We start from the raw sequence: 12,285 nt of genomic DNA, 5'->3' as shown, positions 1-12,285 counted from the left end.
ATATGCATCTCTTTCTGAATGTATCTCACTGTCTCTGCTCCAGCAAGGATAGCCACAAGCACAGAGTAGCATCAGCAGTGCAATCTTTTAAATATTCAGCTTATTTTTCTGACAGTTCATATTTTTTCACCCTTCCAGTTCTTATTTCCAGAGCAAATATTTTCTCAATACAAGGATGCCTCTGCCTCCTTAGCCCTGTCCCCTCTTCCCTCTCTTACCTTTCTTCTTGGAAAACTGTTTGCTTTTTAACACCTAGAGAAACTGCAGAAAACTGGTAGCTCAGTCTAGGTAAATAGTCCTGCTTTAGAAGCTTGGCTTCCTTTTTGCCACTGACCAGGCTACTGGAAGGACTGTTTTTCTGCTGAAAACCCAAAGTACTGCCAACACAACAGCCTGGCCTAACAGGAGACAGCAGGTACTACTGACGATGGCTGAAAGAACTTGAAACATTCAAGGAGAGCAACCATGCTGCAACGATCTGCAGAAAAAAAGACCAGTTCCTAGGCAAACAGGCAATTCCCCCCGCCCCCCCCAAGACCTTAGGAGAAGATACCAAAGGGAAGAAAGGGGGGAACAGAAGAGATCTTGATATTAACTCTCCCCAGCTACTTGCTTCTTTCAGACTCTAGAAAAATTCCCTTTTCATGAAAAATGTTCAGTTGCTCAAATCCAGAAATAAAAATTGTGCAATGTTATAGTCAGAACTGATTTCCAAGTGTCTTGTCCTTGCTATTGCAAGAGAAAAAGGTCTGTTCTGCAAAGAACAGGTCACCAACCCTTTGTAACTAGCCGTGTATTTTTCTTATTCATTGAACTTACATGTGCAAAAAGTTTGTCTGGTGAAAATGCAAGATGCTGGTTACTTTTTCAGGCAAAGCCTCCCTGGCTCATATAGTTTCTTCTCCCTCCAAAAAATCCCAGCCCTCTGTCTTGGAATTCAAGCTGTTTCATACATGCCTTGATGTGTAAGTTCTCCATCTTTTAACTGGAGCAGGTCAAACAGATCCCTGACAAAGAGCCCTGGAATTCTGAAGCAATCTGCTTTGTTTTAAGTAGCACCAAAGTGAAATCAAGTTTACAGGAGATGTTCCAGAAGTTTCAGTAAACCTGCAAACTTAGGTGGAAATAAAGTTCACATGACCTTACTTGGCTTTGTCTCCAACCTGGGCAAAATGCAGCAATCAGTCACACATGAGAGTCCCTTGCAGCTTACAATTAGCCATCAAAGTGGTTCAAACACAGAAGTTTAAGTACAGTTTTGCCCAGCTTTCTGAGGACTGTAACTAACTAGTTTCTCTGAAAATAATGAGGTGAAATGTTGTACAGTTTCTCTCTTGATAAAGGTCATTCATTTGCACTGTAATGAGACACAAACACACACACACAAAGTCTGTAAAACATGCTGGGAGCCTGCCAGCGTTAATTTAACCCAGCTAAACCACATCATTGGCTACATGAGCACTTGGCAACGGAGAGAGGCCACGAGTTGGAAACACAGAGTTTGTGTCAGGGCAGATAATACAACAATAGGCAGGAAAGGACTGGCTTTGCTTCTCTTCAGTCGCTTGTTAGCAGGGACTGGAGTAGAAGCTGGAGGACCAGGATGGTCAGAGACAGTTGGCAAGGAAAGGCATTAACTGAAGCAAGTGCAGCGAAGGCAAGAGAAGCCGCTGGGCAGGAGAGAGGTGGGCACGTGTTTTGGGAGAAGTACAGAGATGGGAGAAATGTGGGAAGGGAACAGGCTGGGGAGGGATGCATGGCAGAGTGGGAGAAAAAATACCAAGGGGGTGGAGAGAGAAGAAAAAGCAACTTGAAATCAGGTGTCCCATTTTCTCCCATTCATCGCTGGCGTCTGCCTGGACAACAGCTTATGCTAGAGATCCAAGGCAAGAAGGGGCAGAGCACAGGCTCAAAGGAGACGGCAGAGGCTGGCAACATTGCTAGACATCTCGTGGTGAGCTGGATCTTCCCCTCCCTGAGCTCTGAGAGCAGGGACAGCACAGGGTAACACACAGTGCCCTTCAACAGTGCGTTTCAGTCCCCCCCCCCAAAGCATGTGCTTCTCCTGTACTCTGGCTAAAGTAGGTTAAAGCTGTAGCCTAGACCTTCAGCAACAAAAATTAACTCCACTGAAGGCCGTGGGTCCGCGCCAGCTTTGTGAACTAACATGAAATCTAGCCCCACGATTCTAGGCAGAGGCACAACGGGAATTAGGGTATTTGCACCGAGATTTTTCCTTTAAGCATGGATTTGAGGAGTCTAAGATCCCAACCGCTTACTGAAATTGGGCTTGGGAGGCTCAGAGCACCAGCAGAGCCTCATCAGGACATATCTCCAGGCACCACCACTCCTTGCTGCAGGGGCTGATCACACTGGCTGGATTTTAGGTCTTCAATAAGACAAAGACATCCTTTTCTTTCTGTAACAAGTTGCCATGTCCTCACCATGGCCTCTTCTAATAGATGCTTTCCTAAGAAAGCCTTCCTAACAAAGCCCTAACATTTCAAATGTTTTCTAGGAGTTGTTAAAATATCAAAATGACATTCCTTATAGAACAGCTCCCGATTATTTCATTCTTTAAAAACAAAAAATATATCAGTAACTCAAAAAGAACAATTTTTTTCTTGTGTATTCTACCGCTCAATAAAATCATAACTATTTGTTGACGATAAACATGCTTTATGTGTTTTTTCCAGTCACATCCAGAGTCACTGCAGTGCTCGAAGAATCTGTTTCCTCTCGGAGCACCTGCAGTACAAACCCACTAGCAGGTAGCATGGAGAAGCCAACTAAGCTAGGTAGGACATTTCTAGGGCATGAATGTCACCATCCAGGTCTGGCTCTGAGATCAAGAATATATGTTCAAATTCAGAATTCTTAAAGGGTCAGGGTAGGATTTGGCATAAGGGGTGATTCAAGTCTGAATTTCAACTTTAGTCTTGTAATTGCTGTTCTTATCGGTTCAAAATCAGATCCCAGACCACAGACTATAAGAACACTGTGGAAGCAAACTCTAGAAAAGGATTTGGGATCAGACTTATGGCTTCCCTTGTGTTTTTTTTATAGAGGAGCTGTTAGCTAGTGATTGTGGAAAGTCCTTTTTCCACTTCACAGGGTGAAATTAGTGAAATTACTTTTATAACATTGACTTTTATAGCATGGATAGATTTCTTTATCAGCCTTCACACAGCCCAGGAACAAAGGCACTGCTTATCCTCATCTTGGGAACGAGCACCAAAGAAAAGATCTTCCTGTAAAAAGACTCACCCGGCCATTCAAACTCAGTCTCCAGGCCATTCAGGGAGGCAACTGAGAACAAAACCAATGTGAAAACTTCCATAGAAACTTCTTACAATTTGTCTAAACCTCAATTTTCAGCGCATTCATGGCTCATCCAGAGGTATGGTAAGCAGCTTGCAGCAGCTTTTCTAACTGGCATGATCCAATGCCTTGGTGGGCTGTAGGTCAAGACCATCAGTGGGCTGTAGGTCAGTCCAGAGGCTTTAACAGAACCATGAGACTGTTTCTTCTTGCAAATAAACCTATTTGAACCATAGAGAGAGAAGCACACAAACCCAGACGGAGGCTGTGATTAGGAAGGGCAAAGACTGTCCTAGGTCAGGTGACAAAATGATAGTCGGGAAAGGCCAGTCTATCTGTTACCTTAAATCAATACTACAGTTTTCCAGAGTACACATTAATTGCTTCATAGGTAAACTCATTCTGCACAGAAAGCACTCTATGAGAAGTCATAGAACTCAGAACAGAAAATGACCCTACCTTGCCCCATTATTAGGACTTTTATTTGATCCTAGAATAAACACATTCCCCTAATACAAACACAGAGAGGTCTTACACAAAAATAAACCGTTACAAATTGATATATCACCTGGCTTTCTTCCCTGGGAGAGCACGACTGTTCCCAGAACCTCTCAGCATCTCAACGCAATATGGCTTGAAGGGGACCAAAGACCTGATGGTTCCGAGTTCGCATACTGGATTAAGATGCCTACACTCCAGCCACATCTCACAGCCATACTAAAACCCTCGCTGCTTTTACATGGGGCTTGTACCTCTGCTGAGAATCCACAGGCATTAGCTGAAATGCACTAAGCTAGCCAGTTTTCCAAGTTTTGTCTTCCACAAGCTTAGGCTCTGCTTATCAAAAGTTCAGCTCATCCTTCAGCTGGGAACCTGGGAAACATACTGGCCCTGTGAACCCAGTTGTACAAGTGGCTGGCTGGGTTTCTTTTTTTTTTATTTATTTTATTTATCTGACTTTAAGTGTGAGTAAATTGTGACAGACTAAAGTTTCCATGGGCTATTTGAAATTAAGTCTTTTCAGTTCCTTCCCTCCCTTGAAATTAGCACATAGATGGTAAGGAATCTAAGGCATGAAATCAACATAAAATGCACCTAGTATTCTTACGTTAAATACTCATATGCCAGGCATTGAGCTCATCAGTTCCAACTCTATTTTAAGTTACTTAATGGCCTGAAAAATAGAGATTTATGATTGGCAAGATCTATAAAGAAGCCTTCGTCCATGAGCAATATTGCTTTAAAAAAAAAAATAAAAAAATCTGTTTTACTTACTCTGCAATGGCCCAATTCCAGATGTATCAGGAAAGTCTGTGTTTCACAACATACTTAGAATGCAGCATCAACACAATAAGAAATGTGTCTGTGGTGCTCATACAATCAGTTTTTACCCAGCTAGTGCAGGCAGGTACATTGTCACATAGTTCCCTCCTTGCAACAGGTTGTTTAAATTCTGTTCAGAAAAGTCAATGACAAGTTCAGCCTCTGAAAAAACTCAATTTTTAGTTCAGCATTTGTGCTGGGGCTATATCATATTATTATACATTTTATTGGGCAGCTTGAAAAATCTGTCTGCATTCCTCAAATATAATATGGAAACATTTCCATACTATGTCCCACTTACACTGTCCCCCTCTCCTAGCTATTTTGCAGTTTCTACAGAACAGGGTATAGGTGACGTTGCTAGCCTCTTGTAAGGCAGATATTTCATTCACATTTCCAGACAGAGAATCATCATTTTTTTGAAAACCATGTTATAAATAGTATTAAGGGAGTAATACTGAATTCCAGAATTCAAAAGCAGGCCAGGAGGTGAATCATTCCCCCATGGCAACCCTAACACTGTCCTGGGACAGATCTATTTAACACAGTATGATTTGCCTTTGCATAGCATGGTGCACAACCCTTCCAGCATCCTAGAAATTTCTCCATTCAAGCACCCTAAGGTCTGAATTGAGATGTCATTCCTGTTCTTCAGGAAGACGTTAAGATCCTTCGTGACCCCAGCCATGTCAGTTGTTTAACAACCTGAAGTCACTTTCTACTGAAAGTGGGTGGTTTTAGAAGCATCACGATCCCCAGCCACCGCAGGAATGCAGTGATTCAGCTAGCGGGAGTCACCAGCTAAGCCAGGAGCAAGACAGACGAGGAACATTTTGCAGAAGTCCAACTCGACCACTAACAGAGAGGAGACATATTGCATCAGCAAGGTGGTAAGAAGCCTCTCAAAAAGGATGATGTTTATGGTGCTGCTCAGCCTCTTGCTGATAAACGAGATAGGGAGGAGGAGATCATTGTGAAAAGGTCTCGTTTGTGTACAGAAGTTATTCTTTCCAAATTTCTCTTGCTGACAGAATTAGGAAAGGTGTGGAGTTTATTTCCCAAACACTGACTAGAAACAACATGAAAACAATTAATCCAATAAGAGCTACAGGATAAGCTCATTTATTTCCCAATTCAGAGTGAGAAATCTATTGAGTCTAGACACAGATACGCTATTGAGGTTGCAGCGTAGGTGATTTCTCTTTTCTACAAAGAAATCTTTTCTGCATGGATTATGGACTGGTCCATGAACTGTCCAAATTCATCTTGTTTCTTTGAGCAACAGGCTATGTACTCAAGCTGAGAATCTGAGTCATATAGAAGGTTTAATTTAAAAACAGTCTTCCATAATCCTGAATAAAGACATGTAGCAGACATCCATTTCTATGTGGGTTTATAGGAAAATACAGTGAGAGTAGTCCAAAAGTTCACAGATCCAGAAAAACAGCTTCAATATATTCACCATATACTTCTCTCTCTCTCCTATAAATATAATGTAAAAGGACCAAAGTTTCAGTCCAATTATTACTATAGCATATCAGTTATAATAGCAAACACATAAAATCTATTTATGAGCAGTGCATTATGAATTTTTTGAAATTATTTTTTTTTATAAAGTCACTCCAGCCCCTCACAGAAGAACATTCAGCCCTGTGCTAAGAACCAGTGTTAGAAATATCCATAAAATTAACTACTGGCAATGGGAACAGAGACGGAAAGCCTGTTGGCAAGCATAACTCAAGGGAAACAACTGCTAAAATGCATTCCAGCAAAAACAAACCACAAACACCCAGCTGTGACGAGCAAGATGAAATGCTGAAAAATCCTCATATCTGAGATCCTTTTCTATGATATGCAGGCCAACTCATGACGTATATGGAAAGTTAAGTTTTTTTCCTAAAATATCCTGGTGCGGGTTTGATGATTATGGACCTGCTAAGCTGACTTTCATAGTAACAAGTGCTGTGTGTAGACAGCTATATAAAATTGAACCATAAGACTAATATGTTCCAACTTTTTAACTCCAGCCAATGTTTTTTGTAGACTCAGTGAGAGAACGGACTCCCTGTCAACCGGGCGTTACATTCAAAGCCTTCTCTAGTTGCCGAACAAGTCCTGGATTACAGCTTTGCTCTGAATCAAGATGCCTTTCCTAGCACCCCAGGGAGACAAGCTGTCCATCAGCGTGCTGCAGAATTAGACAGCATGTGTACTCAGCTCCAAATGTCTGGTGAGAAGCAGAAAGCCCAAGACCAAAACCCAAAACAAACCAGCACGCCAAATTAACTTCTGTTGCACTTCTTGATCAGAATTAGCCAGTCAGTTTGGGAGGAAAGGTTGTTTTTTTTTAGCCTGGGGTTAATTGTGATCAACCAAAAGACAAGGGTATCCAGTCCTCAGGATGCTGACACAGTATCCTGCTACAAATATACCTAGTGCTGATCCTGAGACAAAGACATTATTCTTAGACTGTATCTCTGCTTGGGGACTCTACCCAAGTCAGCGAGCTGTGTTATAAATAAAGGTGCTATCCAACTCCCATGGAGATGGCTTGGTTGCAAATATAAGCTTCACTGGTGTGAATGATGACTCTTTTCTTAAATACCCTGGGGTTTTGTAACAGTGAGAAGGATTCTCATATGGAAGCACCACCCTTGCTTGAAGCATCATTCTTAGCACAGTTAGACAACTATGCAACTGATTGGCCAGGTGCTGACTTTGTATATGTCAATGAGAAGATTAATTGCAGTAATTGCACACATCCTAGTTGAAATGGGTGTGGTTGGTTGGTTTGATTAATTTCATTGACTTCACTTATCTTGCACTCAGATCTGCACCCCGTTTCATTAAGCAGTGACCCGTTTTATATAAAACATAGGAACCATACTGCGCTTTCTCTTCTGTGATTTTTCCCTTATTTTCGTAGTGACCAGCACAAAGCCAGAGCCCGTGTGCATGGCTCTAATTACAAAGAATGCCTGACAGTCATTGGGTCCGGCCCAAATCAACCTACTTCACTGGGAGTCTTCATGGGTTTCATGTCAGCTCTTGTCCGTGCTGTTTCACTGCCCTTCTACCAGAAGTCTATATAGCAGCTTCTGAAATTGTTTCAGGTCCCTTCCGTGCCAAACAATATCCCAGATCAGGAAAGCACCTCTGGTGAAGAGATCTGTGAGTGATTTTGGGAGTCACTGCTCATGGAGATGTAAAAGTGCCAGCTGAGACCAGAACAACATGCTTAGCAGAGTAAATTAGACTGATGATACTACCATTAGAATTAGTCCAGACAATCTATACTAAAAAAAAAAAATAAAAAAAATCCTTGTTTACAGATGCCTGATAAAACCTGAAAATTTGGTTTCTGAATCTGCAGAAGATGCTGTTGGTTTCTCAGCTGGAGCTAGTTCCTCCTTCTGCCTGATAAGCATCTCCAGATAAATCACTCCAAGTTGAAATTATCACCCTTTGCAAGTCAACAGACCTTTCGGCCATACTCGTGACCCCAAATGGGCCTAAGCAGCAAAGCCTATTCTTCACAGGAAATAAAGTGTGAACATAAACGAAGGTGCTGCCGCCAATACCAGTTCCAATCCCTTGCTCGTTCTTGTCTCCCGATCATGCTGAAACTCACAAAATGCTAAAATTAAACATCTGATTTGGTAAAGGTATGTAACTGAAATGCAATCCAACATCACCAGAGGACAAGGCATCATCAGGATGACTTTAAAGCTACAGTGTTCATTGCGGCATTCCAGCATCATGACTCCTTTCACATCCCTGCAAAAAAATCAACAATTTGCTTAATAACAAAATGTCTAGACTTGAATGTTGCAGCATGAGATTCTGTCTCTCACCTTGGGCAAGTCAGGAACTAGATGATCTTTAAAGGTCCCTTCCAACCCAAACCATTCTATGACTCTATGAACACTTCTGTCTGCATAACTGAAAATATATAAATAAAAAGCAAAGTGACATTGCATCAGTCTGCTCTGTGATGTGCAAATGAATCGCACACAAAATGGGGGATAGTGATTAAGAAGCAATTTCCCTTCCACAACGTCTCTGTAACCACCTCTAAACAGAAAAGGACAATTTTCCAGGTCTCTATTGAAATATTTTGTAAATGTACCTAAGTTTCAGAAAGGCTCTCACAGATGTGTTGTTGCCAAGATAGCGAGGGCAAGTCAGAGCGTGGGAACACACATGCTGCAGTAAGAGGGTTTAAGATATTTGTGCATTTTGAATGTGTAAAGGCAGGCTTTTACACTCAGCATAATGAAGAGAAGCTAGTGACGCTACTGCTGACAACAGCAAAATTACTTCTGGGTTTTCAAAACTCAGTTGGATAAGGCACTGGCTGGCCTGACCTAACTCAAATATAGCCCAGCTATGAACAGGGAGAAGGACTAAATTACCTCCAGAGTTTTCTTCCCTCTGTGCAAATATCCTGGGATATTTGCATTGCATGTGAAATGAAAGAACCATCCTCTGCAAAGGAGGTAAGTTTTATCCCATCACCCAGTCACGGACCCAGTAGCACCAGCCCAAGCCAAAATAATTGGAGGACTACGAGCCACAGGGAAACTCTCAAATCTTCACAGAGTCACTGAGGATTTAAAGAGCTTGTTGTAGTGTCTGATGCATCTAAATTAGTTGTCACACCAGGAGTCCTTTTGCAAACCAGGAGTGAAGTATTGCTAAATCCATGGATATGCAATGGTCTGGTCAGAAGAACAGGGGGCTGGAAAGACAACCTAAACAGGGGGTTAAACATGAGGTCTTCTCTCAGGCACATGCATATCATTTCCATGCTAGATGAATAACATTTGGTCCTCACATCCCCTCTGTTAGCATTCCTAGTGTAGAAGAGTCTTTAGGCTTAATGCAAGTCAGAGCTGTCAGGCTTTTTGGGTGGTCCCAGCACTTTACCTGTCCAAAAGATCATCCACTTGTGGGACCATTAGACACTGCTGCAATTCCCACTGAAACATTATTTGTCAAGCCCACTGCACTATCATCAGTTTAACTGAAAGCTGGATTCGTGCTTCATTCCTTATCATTTTTGTCTGCTGACGTTCAGCAGGTGGCCTGACCAAGGGGAAGGTCATCAAAGGCAACGGACAAGTCACCTCTTCCAGCCCCAGCTGCAATTCTGCTGCAGAAAGAGCAAAGGTGTCTTTCAGTTGTGGCTGACATACATGTCCACTGGCATGAGGCATCTTAAATTGACTCTAAGGTGATTAACAGAGCAGAATTAGCACAATGAGCCAGGGGAATTAAGGGCAAAGAGCCGTCCTTGAGCCAATACCATGTCTACATCTGCCAGAGGAAAACCTGCAGTCCCAGAACTCAAGTGGAAGCATAAATAGGAAACATTAACGAAGTCTCTGGTATTGTACATCGAGTTAAAAAGCTCATGAGGTTCTGCATGCCCATGCGAATATCACTGAAAGCTATGTAGTACACAAACAAGTGCTAGAGTTTTCACTGCAAAGTTTTCCAGGAACTACCTCCAATTTCTCTTTCAACTTCATTTTCACAGGTCCCCTCTCTGAGACCATCCCATGGGGAGCTGTTCTGGGGCTTCTCCTGCACAAATGGCTGTGAACCGCTTTTCTGTCACTGAAGTTACTTGTAAGTAACCAGACAGGTACCAATGACTCAACTCTTGCTGTTCAGCTAACCCAGCCTGATATCTTCTCCTACAAGGGAAATAATTTCAAGTTCAACCTGGCCAAAAGCAAGCTAAGAATTACCTTTTCCTTCCCAAACTTTCCCAAACTTTTTACTAGCTAGGGCTATCACATCTCCTGAACCAAGCCATCACTGTCAGCTCAGATTTGCCCTTCTTCCCCTCACACCCAGCCCACAACTAGACCTAGTCTCATTTTCTCTACATTCTCTTTCCCTTCTAATCCACCTCCAAATGAGCTCTTTCACTTCTCTCTTCTTCAGGCTGTGCACTGCATACCTGCCATCTCACTAGTGAAATCATACCGAGTTATGAATTCCCCCACCACACCAGTGACCCAGCACAAGTTCCCCTCCAACAATATACACCACTGAGTCTTGCTGCTTCTCTCTGATTTCATCTCCTTTCACGTTCCCTCGCTTGCCTCCTGCCACTGCCCACTAAATACCTTATTTAAAGCTTTCCCTGCTCTTTACCTCAATGCCTTCTGCCACAATGCGTGCCCAGATCCCCCGCGATGGAGGAACCCACAGAATATACTATTATTACTTGATAAGTAGAGAGGGGTTGGTGTCTTTGGACACCTGCTATGAAGAGGATGCAGAAGATCCTTTGCTGCTTCGCCAAGCTCCGTGGTGCACAGTCTTTGCAGCTGCTTTACCACAGTTCCCTGTGGCAGACACCAGCCCTTCTGGAAGGGCCCTCACTGTCCACTGAGCCCCGTGCACTTGATCTCAACACAAAGTAGATAACGGCACGCTTTAGCCTTCTGCTGGACCTAGCCCCCAGCAACAGGCGTGCAACTAGAGCATTTCACCGGTGACCAAAATTTGAAGGGTATCGTTACGGCCACAGGGTAAACAGGGCTAGAAGGTATCTTGCTAGCTACTCAATTCATCACTTGCAAATGGGAATTACCCCACTGGGCGTCTGTTCTGGCTTCTGACAATCCTGCCAGTGTTAGGTAAACCAGCACAAAGTCCATCTGCTTTAACAGGCTGGCTGAAGTCAATGTTTCAGCTCTTTTCGGCTCAGCCCAATAACCCTCGCGCAAACATGGAAATATTGACATGATAAATAGCAAAACTGACCTCTTGGCTTCCAGCACCAGTGGTACCACTGGGACTGCTCCTATAAGGAACGTGGTGCTTTGGCAGAGCTGACCAGTCCCAGCCCTCAGTGCCACGTGCACGTTAGGAGTTGTGCCAGGACATCAACTTCTTCCTGGCAGGGCCACGCTCCCCAAATTTCTGAACTGACTGGAATTTCCCCCTGGCTGAGGTAGTGTTGTCTATTCTACAGTAATCCTCACTGGTTTGATAGATTTGTCATAAAAGAAGGTTACACACAAGAAAGGTTTGAAATAGCTGACTTTTTTGAGGCCATCTGCTTACCTCCTCCCTTCTCCTTGTCTACACCTGAAACAAACAAAAAGTCTTTTGTTTGTTGGTTCCTGGAAACATACATCTCTCTGTGCATGTGGGGACAGCCTGACCAACTGTGCAAAGACAGCCTGATTTACGGCCCTGTGCAAACCTTGTGTAACCTTGAAGGCAGCGTAAAGCACAGGACCAGCTGACCCAGGGAACTGCCATGAGCAACCAAATCTCTAGGACCCTTACCCTGGTTTCTCTCTTCTTGCCATTCAAAGTCTCCTAGATTCTGCACTTAAACATGTATTAACATCTAAGTACCTAAAAGCACCTCATTACACACAACGCTAACCTCCATCAGAGATATAAAATTTCCCCTTTTCTCTTCCAGACCCAAGCTCCTTTGCAGTCCAGGTTAAGATGTCTCATTCTGGACCTGCAGACCCTTATCCCTCCCAGCCATGAATACATGCACAAATGCTCAGAGCCCCACATACAGGTAGACCAAATATAGCAAGCATACACACACCCCTTATCACTCCTACTAGAGCTCTAGATAGAAGCTGTCCTAAATAG

The 12,285-nt window shown here is 43.1% G+C and overlaps 1 protein-coding gene across 3 annotated transcripts in view; it reads right to left on the bottom strand.

The window, feature by feature from the left end:
* The window catches only part of RAB3IL1 (RAB3A interacting protein (rabin3)-like 1), a 46,195-nt gene that overhangs the window by 11,216 nt on the left and 22,694 nt on the right, over window positions 1–12,285 (bottom strand). For all 3 annotated transcript variants that reach the window (XR_774125.1, XR_774127.1, XR_774126.1), the window contains one exon: window positions 4,597–11,754. The gene's annotated coding sequence lies outside the window, so the exon portion shown is untranslated. The remainder of the gene's footprint in view (window positions 1–4,596; window positions 11,755–12,285) is intronic.

The sequence above is a fragment of the Haliaeetus leucocephalus genome, unplaced genomic scaffold, assembly GCF_000737465.1.
Source record: "Haliaeetus leucocephalus isolate CR32 unplaced genomic scaffold, Haliaeetus_leucocephalus-4.0 Scaffold173, whole genome shotgun sequence".
NCBI lineage: Eukaryota > Metazoa > Chordata > Aves > Accipitriformes > Accipitridae > Haliaeetus > Haliaeetus leucocephalus.
The sequence above is the reverse complement of the archived record's forward strand: the minus strand, read 5'-3'. Positions and strand labels throughout refer to the sequence as shown.